Below are 18807 nucleotides of genomic sequence, written 5' to 3' on the forward strand. Positions count from 1 at the left end.
CTCATTAAATCTGGTGTGTTTCTTCTTGTTTATCTTTCCTACAATTTTTTCTTTTATTTACGGTGATTTCCTACTTGCTAAACTCTTAGTAGAAGATCCGGAAGGGCACAGGTTCGATTGATTGTTTCGAATCTTCCAACAACTGGTATCAGAGCTTCGTTCAAGAGATTTGTGCGAGAGCCATGGCAGAGGAAAGCAAATCGAAGATTGAAGAGTTTAACGGGTCAGACTTCGTCTACTGAAAGTCACAGATGAAGGACTATCTATACCAGAAGGACCTCTACCGTCCGTTGATGGGAAAGACTAAGGGAAAGAAGTAAGAGGAATCAGACGAGGACTAGGAAATATTGGATCGAAAGGCTCTAGGAAAGATCCGATTGTTGCTCGCCAAATTAGTCACCCACAATATATTGAAGGAAAAGATGACGATGAGGCTTATGGAAGCGCTCACGAAGATGTACGAATAACCATCAGCCACAAACAAGGTGCGTCTCGTCAAAATGCTCTTCAACCTCAAGATGGCAGAAGGATGCTCCTTCATGATGCACCTCAGTGAGTTCAACATGATTGTTGATCAACTTATCTCTGTAGACATCACGTTTGATGACAAAGTACAGGCCCTATCGATTTTATTGCAGTTGCTAGATAGTTAGGCAGGTTGCGTGACGCAATCAACAACTCGACGGGGAAGGAGAAGTTGAAGTTGAGTGAGGTTGTTAGCATAATTCTATCCGAGGAGGTTAGAAGGAAATCATCCGAATCAGAAGGTTTAGGTTCAACCCTAAATCTCAAGCAGAGAGGCCGAAGCCAGAAGAAGGATAACCAGAACAGGAATCGGTCGAAGTCAAAGTAGAAGAGGTTGAACTTGAAGGTTAAGCCTATCAAAGGGAAGTGTTGGAATTGTAGCTAAGAGGGTCATATGTCTTCTATCTGTAAAGCACAAAAGAAGGATGCAAATGAGCAGGAGGCTCATATCGTATAAGATGCCTTGATCCTTGCTATGGACAACGATTCTGATTCATGAGTAACTGATTTAGGAGCCTCTTTCCATGCCATTGCAAATAGGAAACTTCTTTAAAACTATGTGGTAGGGGACTTTGGGAAAATGTACATAGGGGACAACGAGCCTTGTAGTATTGTTGGAAGAGGCGACATGCAGTTTCAGATGAAGGGCTCCAAGTGAAATATGAAGAATGTCAGATACGTACCGAAGCTGAAGAGGAATCTTACTTTGGTAGGCCAGCTTAGAGCGGAAGGCTATATTTCAATATTCACCAAAGATTTGTGAAAAATATCCAATGGTACTATGGTAGTTGTCAGTGGCAACAAAACAGGAACTCTCTACCTCACTTCACATGCGAGTGACACCCTCGCAATTGCAGTTAGGAAGGAGAGTGCGGATCTATGGCATAATAGGCTGGGACACATGAGTGAGAATGGTATGAAGATTCCACACTCATAAGAAAAAACTAATCGGCATCGATTCAGTGGAAGTTGGTGTTTGTGAAGACTGCATCTATAGGAAGCAGAAGAGGGTCAGCTTTTAGAAGGGTGGAATGCCACTTAAAGCTCAGAAGCTAGAGCTTGTTCATACAGATATATGGGTTTCAGCTAGTGTGTCTTCTCTTGGTGCTTCAGCGTACTATGTAACCTTTATCGACGATCACTCAAGAAATGTGTGGGTATACTTCATGATGCACAAGTCAGAGGATCTTCAAGAAGTGGAAAGTCATGGTAGAGAATGAGACAGATCTAAAGGTGAAGTATTTGAGATCAGACAATGGTGGAGAATATGAGCTGGAGGAGTTTAAGAGGTTTTGTACTCTAAATGAGATTCGTTTGGAGAGGACTACTCCAAGGACGTCGCAACAGAACGACATTGTAGAAATGATGAACATGACATTGTCGGAGTGTGCGAGGAGTATGCGTCTATATGCAGGTCTACCCAAGACATTTTGGGTGGACGCGGTGCATACAACAACTTACTAAATTAATCATTGGCCATCAGTTTCATTAGATTTCGAGATTCCAGAAGAGGTTTGGAGTTGCAAGAAGGTTAATCTCTAATACTTGTGAGTATTTGGCTGCATGTCATATGTTCATATCAGTGACCATATCAGGGACAAGCTAGAAACTAAGTCACAGAAGCATACATTTATTGGATACGGTATTGATGAGTTCGGTATCATCTGTGGGATGAGAAGAACAAGAAGGTCATCAAGAGTAGAGATGTGATATTCAATGAGGAGATGATATACAAGGACATGGACAATGCCAATAATAGCCAAATCAGTAGGAGCAGCACTACAGATGCAGGTGGATCCGAGTACATGGATTTGGAGGAACTTCCAGATAGGGGCGACAACGTCAGTTTTGACTAAAGTACAGAGGAGACTCCAGGTACAAAGATGACTAACTACGGAGAGGAGCTTAGGAGGTCATCCAAGGTACCCAAACCGAATCACAAATATCATTCTTCACTTGATTATTTACTTTTTACAGATAGCGATGAACCAGAGTAATATGAGGAGGCTATGCAAGTTAGTGAATCTCAGCAGTGGGAGCATGCGATGCAAGAAGAGATGGATTCTCTACACACTAATGAGACATGGGAGTTAGCCCAACTACCTGCATAGAAGAAAGTCTTACATAACAAATGGGTTTACCGGGTCAAGCAGGACAGTGATGGAAGCAAGAGGTACAAGGCCATATTAGTCGTGAAGGGGTTCCAACAGTAGGAATGAGTGGATTATACGGAGATATTTTCCCCCGTTATGAAGCTTACAACCATCTAAGTGGTATCAAGTTTAGTAGCTGCAGAAGATCTCTACCTTGAGTAGTTAGATGTGAAGACCGTCTTTCTTCATGGTGACTTGGATGAAGAAATCTACATGAAGCAACCTGTTGGCTTCATTGAAGAAGGAAAGGAAGAGATGGTGTATAAGCTCAGGAAGAGCTTTTACGGATTGAAACATGCTCCGAGACAGTGGTACAAGAAGTTCAATAACTTCATGCAGAGCAATAGCTATAGAAGATACAATTCAGATCATTATTGCTACTTCAAGAGGTTTGAGTCCAGCTATATCGTGTTATTATTGTATGTTGATGATATGTTAGTTGCAGGACCGTGTTTAGAGAAGATAAACAAATTGAAGAAGCAGTTGGCGAAGGAGTTTTCTATTAAGGATTTGGGTGCAGCGAAGTAAATTCTTAGGATGCGAATCGGTAGAGATGAAGCTAAAAGGGTGTTGAAGTTGAGTCAAGCTAAATACATCGAGAAGGTACTTCAAAGGTTCAACATGGAAAATGCTAAGCCCGTCGGCACACCCCTTGGAAGTCAATTTAAGTTATCTAAGGAGCAATCATCAAAGATACACTAGTAGAATTCGTAGTATTACTGACGGCAACATCCCTGACGGGAGCTTGTCGTCAGCGTTTGTTTGTGGAAAATTTGTAGTAAAAGAAACGAAGGAAAATTGATTTGTATTCCTTTAATCTCGATTACAATTGGATTTCCTGATTACAAAAGAGAAGAGAATGAATTTGATTCTCCCCTTTGTTTAATTCTGGGTTCTTCACGATAGCGATGAGATGCCTCCCTCGAATGCTCGCGTCGAGTTTACTTCTCGTTGACGATCCGACGTCTTGATTCACTAGAACATGGTCTTTTCCTCACGATTTGACGTTGTGGAGAACTCTGAATGAGTTTGAAACTCTATGAAAGAGTTAATTTAACCGAAATCAGTCTATAAGCCAAGGATGAAGAAAGCTCCTGTTGCCGAATATTGCTGGGGGATGACGTCAATCTCCTCAAAAGCCTACCCAAGGATCTCTCCTGTTGTTGCCAAGAAGTTCCAACAGACCGAACCCCCCGAACTGAATTGATTTTCAGTTATTTATAAGGGATTAATGGGTGTAACCACCTCCTTAATTCGCTCCTAAGTGGGGCTAATGGGAAGTAACCGCCCCTTAAATCACTCCTGAGTGGAGTTATGATCCCCTCAGATCGTGGGAAACGGTTTTGAAACCGTACAACTCGTGTTTGAACAGGTCAGAACTTTAACATGCGTTCTGGCATAGATTCTGCACTTGAATGCAGTATCTGGAAGTGCGTTCTGCAGCGATATGGAGTTGCGTTCTTCGATGTTTGAAGGTGCGTTTCACAGTGTTATGGAACTGCGTCTGGCGGTGATTAAAGCTGCATCTGGCAGCGGTATAGAGCCGCGTTGGGCATCGATTGGAGCCGCGTTGGGCAGCGATTGGAGCTGCGTTGGGCAGCGGTATAGAGCTGCGTTGGGTAGCGATTGGAGCTGCGTTGGCAGCGTTGGAAGCTGCATCTGAGCTGCGTTCGTGGCTATGAACGCGGTGCGTCTTGATGCTGGTACGCGGGGAGAACTTCCACGTCTTGGTTTGAAGAGAAGCGTTGCAAAGATCGTCATTTTTTAATCTTTGCTTTAGCTCTCTGATATATGAGAGTCGTCAGATTGTAACTCCTGATGTTGATTATGGAGGCTGTTGATTAGAGCTTTCATCAGTTGTTATGAAGGTTGTCAGATTGTAACCTTCATCGATCCACGTAAAAGTCTTCAAATTGTAGCCTTCTGGAAGTCGTCATATTGTAACTTCCATCATCGGTATTTGATGGGGATCAGCTATCTATTGTGATTTTTAGACAGCCTACAGAACCCCCTCTAAAGTTTTTGAAAGTTTGCGGTTGACTAGGACGAATTTTCGAAATACTTTGGATCTCAACTCTGATCTTGGAGCTGTTGATTCCTTGCGGTAAAGGATTTATTCTTTGCACTTGCTTCGAAGGCATCTTGGTTGAAGGGATTTGCCATGTAGGACTTGTGTGAAGGTATGCGTCATAATCCTGCTTCTGGAATGTGGGGGTGGACCCTGCATTTTGAACTTGAGATGCGGGTCTCACCCTTGCATGTTGAATTTGGAACGAACACGGGTATGACCTCAACGTTTTGACTTAAGATATGGAAGTGGCTTCCGTGTATTTTTGACTAAGTCTTTGAGACTTGTCTTTGGCTCATCTGTTTTAAGTATCGGCTCACATCCATTAAGCTGATGGGCCTGCAAATGTGCATAGGATTTTTGGCAAACCCTCAGCCATCAACGGATTTGATAAGCCTTTACCGACTACCGTTTGAGTCGGGCTAGCATGTGGATTGTTTAAGTCCATTCCACATGTAACGTTGTGCTAAGAGAATGAACCCTCCTAGACTTGATGCTATGATTTTGAATACATAGACTTTGTTATTTTCACGGGATAAGACTAATCGGCAACGCGTGTTAGGCGTAGGCTTATCTCTAATTAGGGATCGAGATAAAGTCCCCCATGCGTGTGAGGCATGGATTTTGATGTCCTTTTCTCGGTAAAAGACTAACCGGCAACGCGTGTTAGGCGTAGGCTTATCTCTAATTAGGGATCGAGATAAAGTCCCCCATGCGTGTGAGGCATGGATTTTGATGTCCTTTTCTCGGTAAAAGACTAACTGGCAACGCGTGTTAGGCGTAGGTTTATCTCTAATTAGGGATCGAGATAAAGTCCCCCATGCGTGAAGGCATGGATTTTTGGTGTTGTTTCTTCCTGTGTGGCTTGAAACACCGAAAGAAAGTTGGAAGTGCCAGATGTATGGTATTAACTTGGCATGAATTTTCTCCTAAAGTGAAATCCAAAAATTTATTATCACTAGGATAATTCCAGAAAATCTTTAATCCGCTGGGGATTTTATAATGAAAACTTGCTATTTTTAGTGAAAAAGGATTAACAAGTTCATTGGGGGGGTTTGACTGTTAGAGGTGTGATGTTAACCTAACAGTATTTTATGGACCTATCGCTCCGTTGACGAGAGTCGATAAGTGGAAAGTGTTGCGATTGGAGCAACTTTGTGGACTTATCATCCTATTGAAGAGGATTGATAAGTGGATTGTCAGAGGTTTAGTGTTAACATGACGGGAATTTGCTGCGATCAGAGCAACTTTATGGACTTATCATCCTATTGAAGAAGATTGATAAGTGAATTTTGTCAGAGGTGTGATATTAACGTGACAGGAAGATGTTGCGATCAGGGCAACTTCGAGGACCTATCGCTCTATTGGAGAGGATTGATAAGTTGATTGTCAGAGGTATGATATTAACGTGACAGGATTTGTGTACTTGTGATTTGAATAAGATTTTGGGGACTAGCGTCTCGCTGGGGAGAATTGCTAAGTGAGTTTATCATCAGGAGCGATGAATTTTGATACTAAGATTTTGAAGACTTAGTGTCTTGCTGGGGAAGATTGCGATTTGAGCAATTTTGAGGACTTATAATCCTATTGTCAAGGATTGATAAGTTGATTGTTGTCAGAGGTATATTGTTAACGTGATAAATTAGGAGTAATGCAAGTTGAATGCATACTCTGTGGCGGTGATGATCGTCAGAAGTGTACTGTTAACTCGACGATGTGAAAGATTCGTTACTCTTAATCCAGTGGATCCCAAGTAACCAACCCCCAGTCTAGATTAAGACTTAGCAGGGGAATAAAAAGAGGTAGACAAGACACATCGCCTAGTGAGGCACTATCCATGAAGTCGGAATAGAGTCACATCACCAGTTAGGCCATTATCTGATGAGTTTGACTATCAGAGGTAACTGTTAACGTAATAGTTTTTTGTGGACCCGCCATCCTACTTGAATAGGATTGGCAGGAGAATTTGGAGGGAATGGATTATCAGAGATGATCATTAACGTGATAGTTTTGATGGACCCATCATCCTATTGAAGAGGATTGGTAGGGGAATTTGGAAGAAAAGGACTATTAGAGGTGACGGTTAACGTGATAGTTTTGGTGGACCCGCCATCCTACTTGAAGAGGATTGGTGGGAGAATTTAGAGGAAAAGGACTATCAGAGGTGACGGTTAACGTGATAGTTTTGGTGGACCCGCCATTCTACTTGAAGAGGATTAGTGGGGGAATTTAGAGGAAAATGACTATCAGAGGTGATCATTAACGTGATAGTTGTTGGACCTGTCATCTTACTGAAGAGGATTGGCTTCAGTGGTTATAGTACTGAGAAGATTGGGCTTGGTCCGATTGCTCAGGAGAAGGTTGGGCTTGGTCCGATTGCTCAGGTTGATCCTGCCTACTTTGTTCTTCAGCTTTGATCCTGGCAATAATCTTTTGAGCCTGTTCGCCTTGAGAGATTAGTTGTTTCCAAGAACGATATTCTGCAACTCCGATTCGGGCTAGGAGGTCGGTCTGCAAGTTGTGTCGACAGGTCTCTACCAGTGTAGACTGTGTCATACCTGACGAATACCGGAGAGCCATGGTTCAGAATCTTTTGACGAAGGCTTTGACGGATTCCCTCTTCTTCTGCTTAGTGGAGAGAAGGGTATGGATGGAGACTTCTGTATCCTCTTCAAAAAATCTTGACAGGAAGAGTCTCTCTAGATCTGCCCACTTTTGGATACATCCGGCAGGCAATTTTCTGAACCATTCAAAGGCAACTCCCTTGAGGGTGCCAATGAATAATCGAGCCAGTATGGCGTCGTTTGATATCACATTCCCAGTCTGTGACTTGAAATGATAGATATGTTGGTTCGGTGATCCCGTGCCGTGAAAAGTTTGTAGCGTTGGGACTTCGAATTTTGGAGGATAAGGGGATGCATCCCATTTGGCAGGATAGGGTCTGACAACCCCCTCGTCTTGGAGCTCGCTTCTGTTGGCAATGACATTGAGGCGGGCTTCTAGTTCTTCCATTTTGGCAGATTGGAGATTCTGCTCGTTCTCAGTCTCTTTTGCTTCATCAGAGGAAGATTCCAGGTTGTGGGCTTCTTGATCAGAAGCATCACCATCAACCACTTTTCCCTTTCCTTTGCTTTTGTGAGGTCGGGATGAAGATGCTTTTTCTCTCCTGGAAGATTCTTACTTAGGTGGCGAATCTATCTCCTGAGATTTGGCCTTGTCTGCGACGATTTGAGTCAACAGGGCCATGAGTTCATTGAGGGTCTTCTGCTGTGATTTGAGCATGACGTCTTGCTCAGCAACCCTCTTTGAAAGATCTTTAGAATGTTCTGCCATGTAGGTGAAGCTCTCATGCCCAATGAAAGAGCTTGATGATTAAGACTCCGCAATGACTGAGTGTTCATCATCGGAATTAGTTCCTCTGGCTAACCTTCGATAGTTGACAGGGAGAATGGCTCCTGTTTGCGTCCGAGTACTTTGGTAGACTCCTTCAAACTCGTTAGCAATTTCTCTGACGGTCGGTGAACGACTCGTCTCAGAGTCATCTGAACTAGGACCTGAGGCTTTTCCTCTACCAATCACATTGATAGTGACCCCAGGATATTCGGTCTCTGGAGACTTCTTCCTGCGAGAACATCGTCATTGGTTGAGCAAAGCAACGTTCGTAAATTGGTCGAACACCAACAGTTTGACCGCATATGAGCAGCATTGACATCCTGAGAGGACCGTAGGAATCAGTCGTTCACATTGGAATGAACGAATGACTTGTTGCGTCGGTCTTTCTCTCAATATGAACTCTTTCAAATATGTTGTAAAGATTCGAGGAGAGTTACTCACTGATCGTGAGCATTGAATTGGAACCCCCAGCCCATGATTGGACAAGACTAGCTCTTGGTGAACATGGATCTGGTTGAGATGCCTTGAATCCATAGACTTTTGACATCCGCCCCTCAATCTAGTAGCGTTACGCAGAGTATTCGGGGGTCTCGCCCCTGGCCGGGGGGGTCCGGGGGGGATGGAATACCCCCCAACGGGGTTCGGGGCAGCGCCCAGAAGCTCCACGGTATACACCAGGTTCGGTATTGAATTTTGCCACCCGAACGCATGCCCGAGCTCCAGGTGTTGCTAGTGAAACGTAGTTCTGAGGGCTGCGTTCAGTCTTATTCATACAGAGCCTATGTTTGGGCTCATGGACGCGAGGCTTGCGTTCTGAAGCAGAAACGCAGAGCACATGGTTGCGTTTAGGCTCACAAACACGAAGCTCATGTTGACTTGAGGATCGACATTCTCGAAGATATGCTCGTCGTAAGGATCTCCTCCACCGTCGAGCGACGTTCTTCTTAGCCTGCTTCAAGGCCTTTGTCGCCTCCATGGGCATCTTTCGACCCGATACCCGTCGTCTTGGCGCGGGTTTGGCTGAAGCTGAGCCCACTCCATCGGGGGAGGGGATGTCCGAGCAGTCTTCCTTGGGCGGTTCGGCTGCAATTGGAGCAGTTGGAGCTTTAGTCTCTTTGGAGACTTTGTGGATCTTGCGCATAGCCTTAGGGCTAAGGGATCTGGAGGAGAGGGCCTCCTCAAACTTGGCTTGATCAAACTCTACCACGAGATTTCGACGGTTGTTCCAGTGAGATAAACATCGGATTGCGCCACCATTTCTTCGTCAGAGAAGCTAGTCCCCAGCGGAGTCGCCATCTTTTGTTTGTGAAAAATTTGCAGTAAAAGAAACGAAGGAAAATTGATTTGTATTCCTTTAATCTCGATAACAATTGGATTTCCTAATTATAAAAGAGAAGAGAATGAATTTGATTCTCCCCTTTGTTTAATTCTGGGTTCTTCACGATAGTGATGAGATGCCTCCCTCGAATGCTCGCGTCAAGTTTGCTTCTCGTTGACGATCCGACGTCTTGATTCACTAGAACATGGTCTTCTCCTCACGATTTGACGTTGTGGAGAACTCTGAATGAGTTTGAAACTCTATGAAAGAGTTAATTTAACCGAAATCGGTCTATAAGCCAAGGATGAAGAAAGCTCCTGTTGCCGAATATTGCTGAGGGATGACGTCAATCTCCTCAAAAGCCTACCCAAGGATCTCTCCTGTTGTTGCCAAGAAGTTCCAACAGACCGAACCCCCTGAACTGAATTGATTTTCAGTTATTTATAGGGAATTAAGGGGTGTAACCACCTCCTTAATTCGCTCTTAAGTGGGCCTAATGGGATGTAACCGCCCCTTAAATCACTCCTGAGTGGAGTTATGATCCCCTCAGATCGTGGGAAATGGTTTTGAAACCGTACAACTCGTGTTTGAACAGGTCAGAACTTTAACATGCGTTCTGGCATAGATTCTGCGCTTGAACGCAGCATCTGGAAGTGCGTTATGCAGCAATATGGAGCTGCGTTCTTCGATGTTTGAAGGTGCGTTTCACAGTGTTATGGAACTGCGTCTGGCGGTGATTAAAGCTGCGTTGGGCATCGATTAGAGCCGCGTTGGGCAGCGATTGGAGCTGCGTTGGGCAGTAGTATAGAGCTTTGTTGGGCAGCGATTGGAGCTGCGTTGGGCAGCGGTATAGAGCTGCGTTGGGCAGCGATTGGAGCTGCGTTGACAGCATTGGAAGCTGCATCTGAGCTGCGTTCGTGGCTATGAACGCGGTGCGTCTTGATGCTGGTACGCGGGGAGAACTTCCACGTCTTGGTTTGAAGAGACCGTCGATTTGTAGTCTCTTTCTGTCAGAACGTTGCAAAGATCGTCGTTTTGTAATCTTTGCTTTAGCTCTTTGATTCGTGAGAGTCGTCAGATTGTAACTCCTGATGTTGATTATGGAGGCTGTTGATTAGAGCTTTCATCAGTTGTTGTGAAGGTCGTCAGATTGTAACATTCATCGATCCACGTGAAAGTCTTCAAATTGTAGCCTTCTGGAAGTCGTCAGATTGTAACTTCCATCATTGGTGTTTGATGGGGATCAGCTATCTATTGTGATTTTTAGACAGCCTACGGTGTTATTTATATCCCTGACGACAAGAGCTGTCATGGATGTAGCTGTCGGCATTGTAAATTTCCCGTCAACGTTGTTTAAATCGCTGACGGGTAGTCCAACATCGCTGACGGGATCTCGTCAGCGATGTTGAACTATTTTTGGGGGGATTTATCCCTCCAAAAATTTCATTATCGCTCCAAAAATTCGTGTTTGCCCTAGCCGCCTCTCTCAGTTCAGACAGTTCCCATCGAAGAAACCCCGCTCCCTCAACTTCGCCTCCCCCAACCTCTTGATCCGCTCCCAAATCTCCTCTCTCTCCCTCTCCACGAACACTACCCCCAAAAGGACCTCCGCCTCCAGTTCCAGCGTCGACCTCCGCTCCATGACAGCGACGCCGACGACCTCCGCTCCAGAGAGAAGTATCACCATTCTTGATCCAGCTCCCAATCCTCCTTGCTCTCTCGATTCCTACATCCACGAACAGCTACCCCAAAAAGAACCTCCGGCGCTCCGGATTCTAGCGTTGACCTCCGGCTCACACGGACAGCCGATGCCGACAGACACTCGCGCTCCACGACAAGTAGACATCGACACGAACCTCGCGCCTCGACACGACAGCGGACCCAACGACGATCTGCCCGTTACATCCATGAGCAACAAGTCGATTTCTCTCCTTTGGCCGGCCGCCCCCGCCAGCCGAGCGTCGCATCGCCTCGTTGAGCTTCAGCCGCTGGCAGTCAGCCAAAGGTATTATTGGGCCATACTTAGATCATTAAAATTTCTATTAAGTCCACTCATCATTGAAATTAGTTTCGCTCAAATCATTGAAAATTACTAATTAAATTTGTCATCATCTCTTAAGTTATTTTGAATATAGCCCCTTCAATCAAGAGTAAAAAGTAAAGGCAATTAGAAGGGAAATTGGTTCCCTCAAATGAATCATACTAAATTTTTTTATGCTAATTACAAAAAATAAAATCATTTAAATATTTAGATGAATGAATTTTAGTAAAATTGAAATACCGTTTACATTATATTAGTACTAGTTTAAATTTTATTTAGAAAACATAAATCCACTAACGTCCAAAGTCTGGCACTGGCTATATCTATACAATATTTTGAAATGTACAAATCACTAATATGTTAGCTCTAATAAATTACTTAAACTTGATTTGAAAATGAAATTCTAAAAGAAATGCCGTCAAACGGATACTTATCTCCGTCCAAGAGATACTTATGCGGCATATCCTTGACGGGAGCGCCGTTAAGGTATACATATGCTGACGGGGGATTTTAAGCAAGCATTCCCTGACGGGAAATGGCTCGGTCAACAGAATACCTGGTATTTTACCAACTAGATGGATAAGATACCGAGAAAGGAGCACAATGAGCAGAGTGTCATATTACATCAGTCATATGGTAAGTCTTATGTAATGTGATGATTTGCACGATGTCCGATATCGCACATGGCAGTTGGAAGTTGTGAGGGAGCAGGTTTTGAAGCTATATAATATCGCAGGAAACAGCATTGGGAGATCGTGAAGTGGGAATTGCAATTACTGAAGAGGGACTCACATATATGCTATTATGTTTCAGAGGAAAGAAGTATGGTACAGTGGGGATACTGGATGCAGATTTCGTGCGGTGATCATGATACGAAGGCCGAAGCACACGGGGTATTTTTATACCTAGCGTCAACAAACAGTGGTTTTGGTCTCACATCTAGCAAAAGATAGTAAACATATAATCGCACCGGACTGAGGCAAAGTATGAGTCACAGTGACTGAAGGCAGCAACGATATGATTTTGGAGTTGAGCATCGGTGCGTGGAAGAGTTGGGTTTGAAACAGGGGAAACGACCGCTCCTTTAATTGTGATAGCCAGAGTGCTATACACCTTGCTAAGAATCTAGTATATCATACTAAAATGAAGCAAATCGACGTACGATACCATTTTATACGCTCGCAGATTAAGGATGGCAAGTTACGATTGGAGAAGATTTTGGTGAGCCAAAATCCTGTGGATATGTTAACGAAAGTAGTGACTACCGACAAACTAGAGTTGTGCGTAACTTCAGTTGGCCTTCACTCGTAGGATTCGAAAGTGGAGCCATACTAGGAGGATCGACGAGATTGCCGAGATGATGATGATTGAAGAATGGATTTATTCGGGGAGGAGAAGATGCTTGCGAAGATGGCAGGAGTTCGGGAGAGCTCATTGATGATGGTTTGATCTCTAAGTGGAAGATTGTTGGTCTCCGGTGTGGAGACCCAAACCTAAAATCAAACAATCAAAGAAAACAGGAAAAACGTGGGTCGGTCGACCGAAAAACCTGGTCCGGTCGACCGTGACGCCTGCAGGAAAACATGCAGAAATCAAAGCTCTGGTCGGTCGACCGAGGGTCTTGATTCGGTCGACCGAAAACATGCACCAAAACCCTGCAGAAATTGTCAGTCTGGCCAGTCGATCGAAGCACATGGCCCGGTCGACCAGAAACGGGATTTCTAGTTTCCTAAACTGTTTGGTAAATTATTTTAGGCTTGGATCCTATATATACCTAAACGGTTTTAGGGTTATGTTAACACGTGAAAAAGAGGGATTTTAGAGGATTTTTTCAGAGAGATAAAAACTTATTTGTGGGCATTGTAATCTTCTTTAAATTAATCAAAGAATTGTGTGGTGTGGCTCCCGAGGACATAGGCACGTTGCTGAACCTCGTTAAATCTGGTGTGTTCCTTCTTGTTTATCTTTTCTGTAAATTTTTCTTTTATTTGCGGTGATTTTTCTACTTGCTAAACTCTTAGTAGAAGATCCGGAAGGGCACAGGTTCGATTGATTGTTTCGAATCCCCCAACATGCATGACAGTATTGAGCGATAGATTTGTAATGAGTCACAATTATTTACTAGATAATATATAGTTATGATCAAAGTAGTGGTATTTCTACTACTTTTTCGTAGGATTGAGGATTCGAGTTCATATATATTACATCAAGTGTGGTATTGCTACTGGACATTCTTCACATGGTTAAAAGACTTTTGAGGGTCATTTGCTTGAGGAAGTTTTCCAAGATTCACTTTCTCTTACGAGGATGAAATATCTTTACTTCTCGCAATGTTCGAAGCATACCTGTCATAGCCAGCCTAGTTAGGTTTCGAAGACGTGTAAAGAGGGATGAACTGGACTAGTATATACTTGGGCCCACTTCACTCAAATGAATTCTCTCTGAGTCTTGATTTAGAGACATATTTAGTCATATGAACAAACCCCCTTTTTTTCTAGGACTAAATTTGTTCACATCTCACGCCTTTGCTAATTAGACCAAACCCACACCTAAAATTAATAAATAGACGTGAGACATTTCTTGCAAGTTTCCATCTTGACGTGCTCTATGGTAAGCCCTACTTCCTGCAACAAAATCTTAAGAGTAAATACATCATTTAAAGGCTTATTTAGCCAAGAATTTTGGTACCAACTCTTGGGTTGTAAAGATTATGAAGAGAGATGGACTACACTAATCTATTTGTGCCCAACTCCCTCTCAAAAGAATTAATCACCTTTGATCATGGATCTATACATATTTAGTCTTATGTCCATTTTTTCCGCATGAGACTAAAATTCATCTGATGTCCATTTTGAGTTCTGCAAATCATAACTATCTGAAAAAAGGAAGCTGTTATGAGAAAGAAAGCTATAGTAAAGCAAAGTTTTAATAAATACTGAAAGTATTATATTTAACACTCGTCATAAACATCTATGATCATAAGGACTGCTATATAGAAAGAAGGACATAAACACTTACATAAAAAAGCTAGATTTTTATATATGGCGCCCATGATAAACAACTATATATATCAACTTTGCTAGAGAAATAAAGATTGTCCGTTTTTATCCACACGTTGGGCACCAAGTAAAAAATACCACCTTCATGATTGTAGTTGCAATTTTCAATTCGACTTCTATTGGGACACGTAATACTTCATGTTTTGCTTTTTCACTGTCTTGTTCACTTCAATAAGAATGAAGATGCATGGAACTAGAGCAGTCCCTTTTTTCCTTACTAAGATTTGTATCGTTCACTTTGAGATCTAAGCGCATTAGTTGTCCCCTTTGTTCCTTCTTTCCACGAACTTTTTCTATAAATCAAAGCAGTCCCAAATTGTGTGGCTCACGAGAGAAGAATATGAAAGTTCAGAGAAAAAAGTTGGAAATTTGATGGAGAAATCAGATGATCCGAAAAATTTCCCGTTTTTGTACAAAATTTATTAATGGAATATCCCCAACCATTTATTTTATACAAATCACGAAGGAGAATGTGCAAGAACTTGATTGGTATGGTGGAACAAAAATCTATTGGAAACATCTCCTGAGTGGAATCTTCTGAATTATAGAATAACTAAAATTTCTAAGCTGTCCCATTCTTCCCATGAATGACCCAGAACACTTTGAATCCTTGATTGTATCTAGGAGTTCTAGTAAAATTTGAATTTGTTAAGGATAGGTCTGTAGAAAATGTGGTGAAAACAGGAAATTTGAAGCTGGGAAGAGACTACAGGTTTCTATCGGGTCGGTCGACTGATGGCATAGACCCGGTCGACCGACAACCTGTTGGATTACAGGGTCTGAAACTCTATCTCTGGTCCGTCGACTGAGCAAGTTCGACCGGTCGATCGAGCAAGTTCGACCGGTCGACCGAGCAAGTTCAACCGGTCGACCGAGAATGTGCACATTACAGGAACTTTGGAGTTTGTCTCTGCTCGGTCGATCGGTGCAACCCCTGCGGTTGACCGGAAAGCGGATACGGGCCGAATTTATTTCCTGGTCTGTTTTAGATTGGGTTTTTATATAAATAGGAACACACATTTCTAGGGTTTTGTGAGAGGCGGAAACCAGAGAATTAACATTATTTTGAGCAGTTTTGTGAGGGAGATTATTGTGAGGGGGTGTGAGATCATTGGTTGAGTTATTTTGAGAGTTATTTGAGAGACTGTAACCCGTTGTTTCTCCTCCATGTAGTGAAATCTGTCTATCCTCTCCCCTTGGACGTAGGCAATTTGCTGAACCACGTAAATCTCTGTGTTTGTGTGTGATTTTGTCTGTTAATTTTGTGAATTGCACTCGTATTTAGTTCTTCTCTTATCACTCACCGACTCGGTTGATTTGCGAGCACGCTTCCGCACGACGCACAACAAGTGGTATCAGAGCTCAAATTTTCAGATCTAGGGTTTTGCATTGGGTGGAGGAAGATTCACTATTGGAAGCTTAGGTCTTGGAGATCTAGGCTTCGGTGGAGATAGCTTTGTGGAGTTGCCATTGGAGATGTCATTTTTCCTCGTGTGGTTAGGAGATCGTGTTGGAACCCTATCTAGGGTTTAGTTGTGTAATTTCTTAATTCTATCAAGTTTGAATCGTTCTTTACAATTAGAGTTAGTTTGCAATGGGAGAAAAAGTTGGTAAAAGCAGCAAGGCGATGACGAGTACAATTCAGGTTGCACTTAAAAATACAAAGATTAGTGTTGTGAGGTACGATGGAAATATCAACTTTAGTTTGTGGATGAGCGACGTACAGAATGCTTTGAATGCTCAAAATTTATAAGAGACCATCATGGTCCATGAGAGGCTACCGAAATATTATGAGGCGATATGGGGCAAGATGAATCGAAATGCTTGTGGGATAATTAGGTCTTGTTTGGAACAAGAGTTGAAATACGATGTGATTGGCATGGCATTTGCGATAAAGATGTGAGAGATTCTCAATAACAAATATCTTGCGAAAAGTATTGAGAACCGTTTGTACTTGCTACGAAGATTTTTCAAATTCCAGATGTCCAAGGATACCTCACTTGCGGATCATGTGAACAACTATAAAAAATTGTTGTCTGGCTTGGCGAATGTTGATGAGAAGATAACAGATGAGTACTAGGTGATTATTTTATTAGGCTCCTTACCCGATGAGGAGTATGATACATTTACGCTCACTTTGTTAAACAGTAGATCTTCCATCACATATAGTGAAGTGACTAATACGTTGACGAATTATGATCTGAGGAGGAAGGACAAAGAGACTTCCAGAGCTAGCACTTCAGGAGAGGCCTTGTCGATGAGAGGAATGAGTCCCTATCTGAAAGGTGGCAATAAAGGCATGTCAAAGTCTAGAGGCCACTACCAATTAGCAAAGAACCAGTGTGCTTTCTGCAAAAAATAAGGACATTGGAAGAGAGATTGCCCGAAGCTTAGAAAGAAGGAGAATAGCAAGAAGAAGGGCCCGAATGCCAATGAGGTGAATGTCACTAGAGGTGATGATTCAGATGATTCTTGCTTTTCTCTATTGATTACTCCAGAGGTAAAACATACAGATGCATCGGATTGGATGCTGGATTCTAACGCTACTTATCATGTGACTCCTCGGTAAGATTAGTTTGTATCTTTCGAGAAGCTCGATAGGTGTGTCGTAGTCATGGGAAATGATCAATTCTGTGATATTTGTGGGATAGGTACCGTCAGGATTCAGATACACGATGAAGTTGTTCAAGAGCTGAATAAAGTGAGATTTGTTCCTTAGTTGAAGAAGAATCTTATTTCCATTGGAGCTTTGGAGGCAAAGGAATTCAATGTGACTTTTGAGAACATTATAGTAAAAGTTATTAAGGGATCATTGGTAGTGATGAAGAGAGTCCGCAGTAGGAATCTTTATTATCTAAAGGGAAGCATCGAGATTGGCTAGATAGTTTTGGCAATTTTAGAGGCGTACGTGAGCAGACTTTAGCACTACAGATTGGCGCACACAGGTAAAAAGTCACTGCAAGCTTTGTGTAAGAAAGGGCTATTGAAGGGAGCCAAGAGTGGGAAGATAGAATTCTGTGAGCACTGCGTTCTTGGCAAGAAGACAAAGGTGAAGTTCGAGACAACCGTACATAGGATGAAGGGCATCTTGGACTACGTGCACACAGATGTTTGGGGTCCTACCAAGACGGCATCACTTGGTGGTTGATATTAGTTCGTCATATTTTTGGATGACTATTCTGGGCGTTGTTGGGTGTACACCACAAAGTATAAGAATGAATTCCTAGAGTTATTTGTAGAGTCAAAGAGGAAATTGGAAGTACAGACTAGGAGAAAGATCAAGATATTGAGATCCGACAACGGTGGCGAGTACACTTCAGACCCTTTTCAGCAGCTATGTCGAGACGAAGGCATAGATAGATACTTCACAGTTAGTCATACACCGTAACAGAATAGGGTGGTAGAGAGATTGAATCGGTCTCTACTGGAGAAGGTCTGATGTTTGTTATCGCAGAGTGGTTTGGAGAAGATCTTTTGGGCTGAGGCACTTTCATATGCGAGCCACCTCATTAATAGACTACCTTCATCTGCGATAGAGGGAAAGACTCCTATGGAGATGTGGTTGGGAGAGCCTGCACGTGATTATGATCAGCTCAAGATATTTGGGTGCCCTGCATTTTATTATGTGAAGACTGATAAATTGGAACCTCGAGTTAAAAAGATCATATTTGTTGGATTCAAGTGGGATATGAAAGGATACAAGCTTTGGGATCCAGTTGATAAGAAGATTGTGTTAAGTAGAGATATCATTTTTGATGAGGCTTCGATCTTGAAGCTTCGCAGCCCTCATCAGGTAGAGAGCACCCCAATAGAGGAGATATCACAGATGGTGGAGATTGATGCAGCTCCACAGTGTTAAGATGGTACCATATCCATTAGATTACGATTGGATGATGCTAGGTGAGCAATGCATATTTGGAGGATACGGGCTTCGCAAGAAGAAGAATTAGGGACCTATAATTCGGGAGGTTTTAGGATTCTATTGCGATTCGGAGACCCAAGAGAGACATACGGTTGCCAGCTAGGCATATGAATACAGTCATTGCTTATGCACTTTCGGGGGAGAGTATCGATGAGATGGTTCCTACTATATTCAGAGAGGTTGAGTAGAGTTCAGAGGCTGATTTGTGACAGGAAGCCATGCGAGAGAAGATAGAATTTCTTAAGAAGAACGACACATGGGAGCTTGTTGAGCTTCCAAAGAGGCGGAAGGCTATTGGTTACAAATGGGTGTATACCAAAAAGGAGGG

This window comes from Asparagus officinalis, chromosome 4 (assembly GCF_001876935.1).
Source record: "Asparagus officinalis chromosome 4, Aspof.V1, whole genome shotgun sequence".
Taxonomy (NCBI): domain Eukaryota; kingdom Viridiplantae; phylum Streptophyta; class Magnoliopsida; order Asparagales; family Asparagaceae; genus Asparagus; species Asparagus officinalis.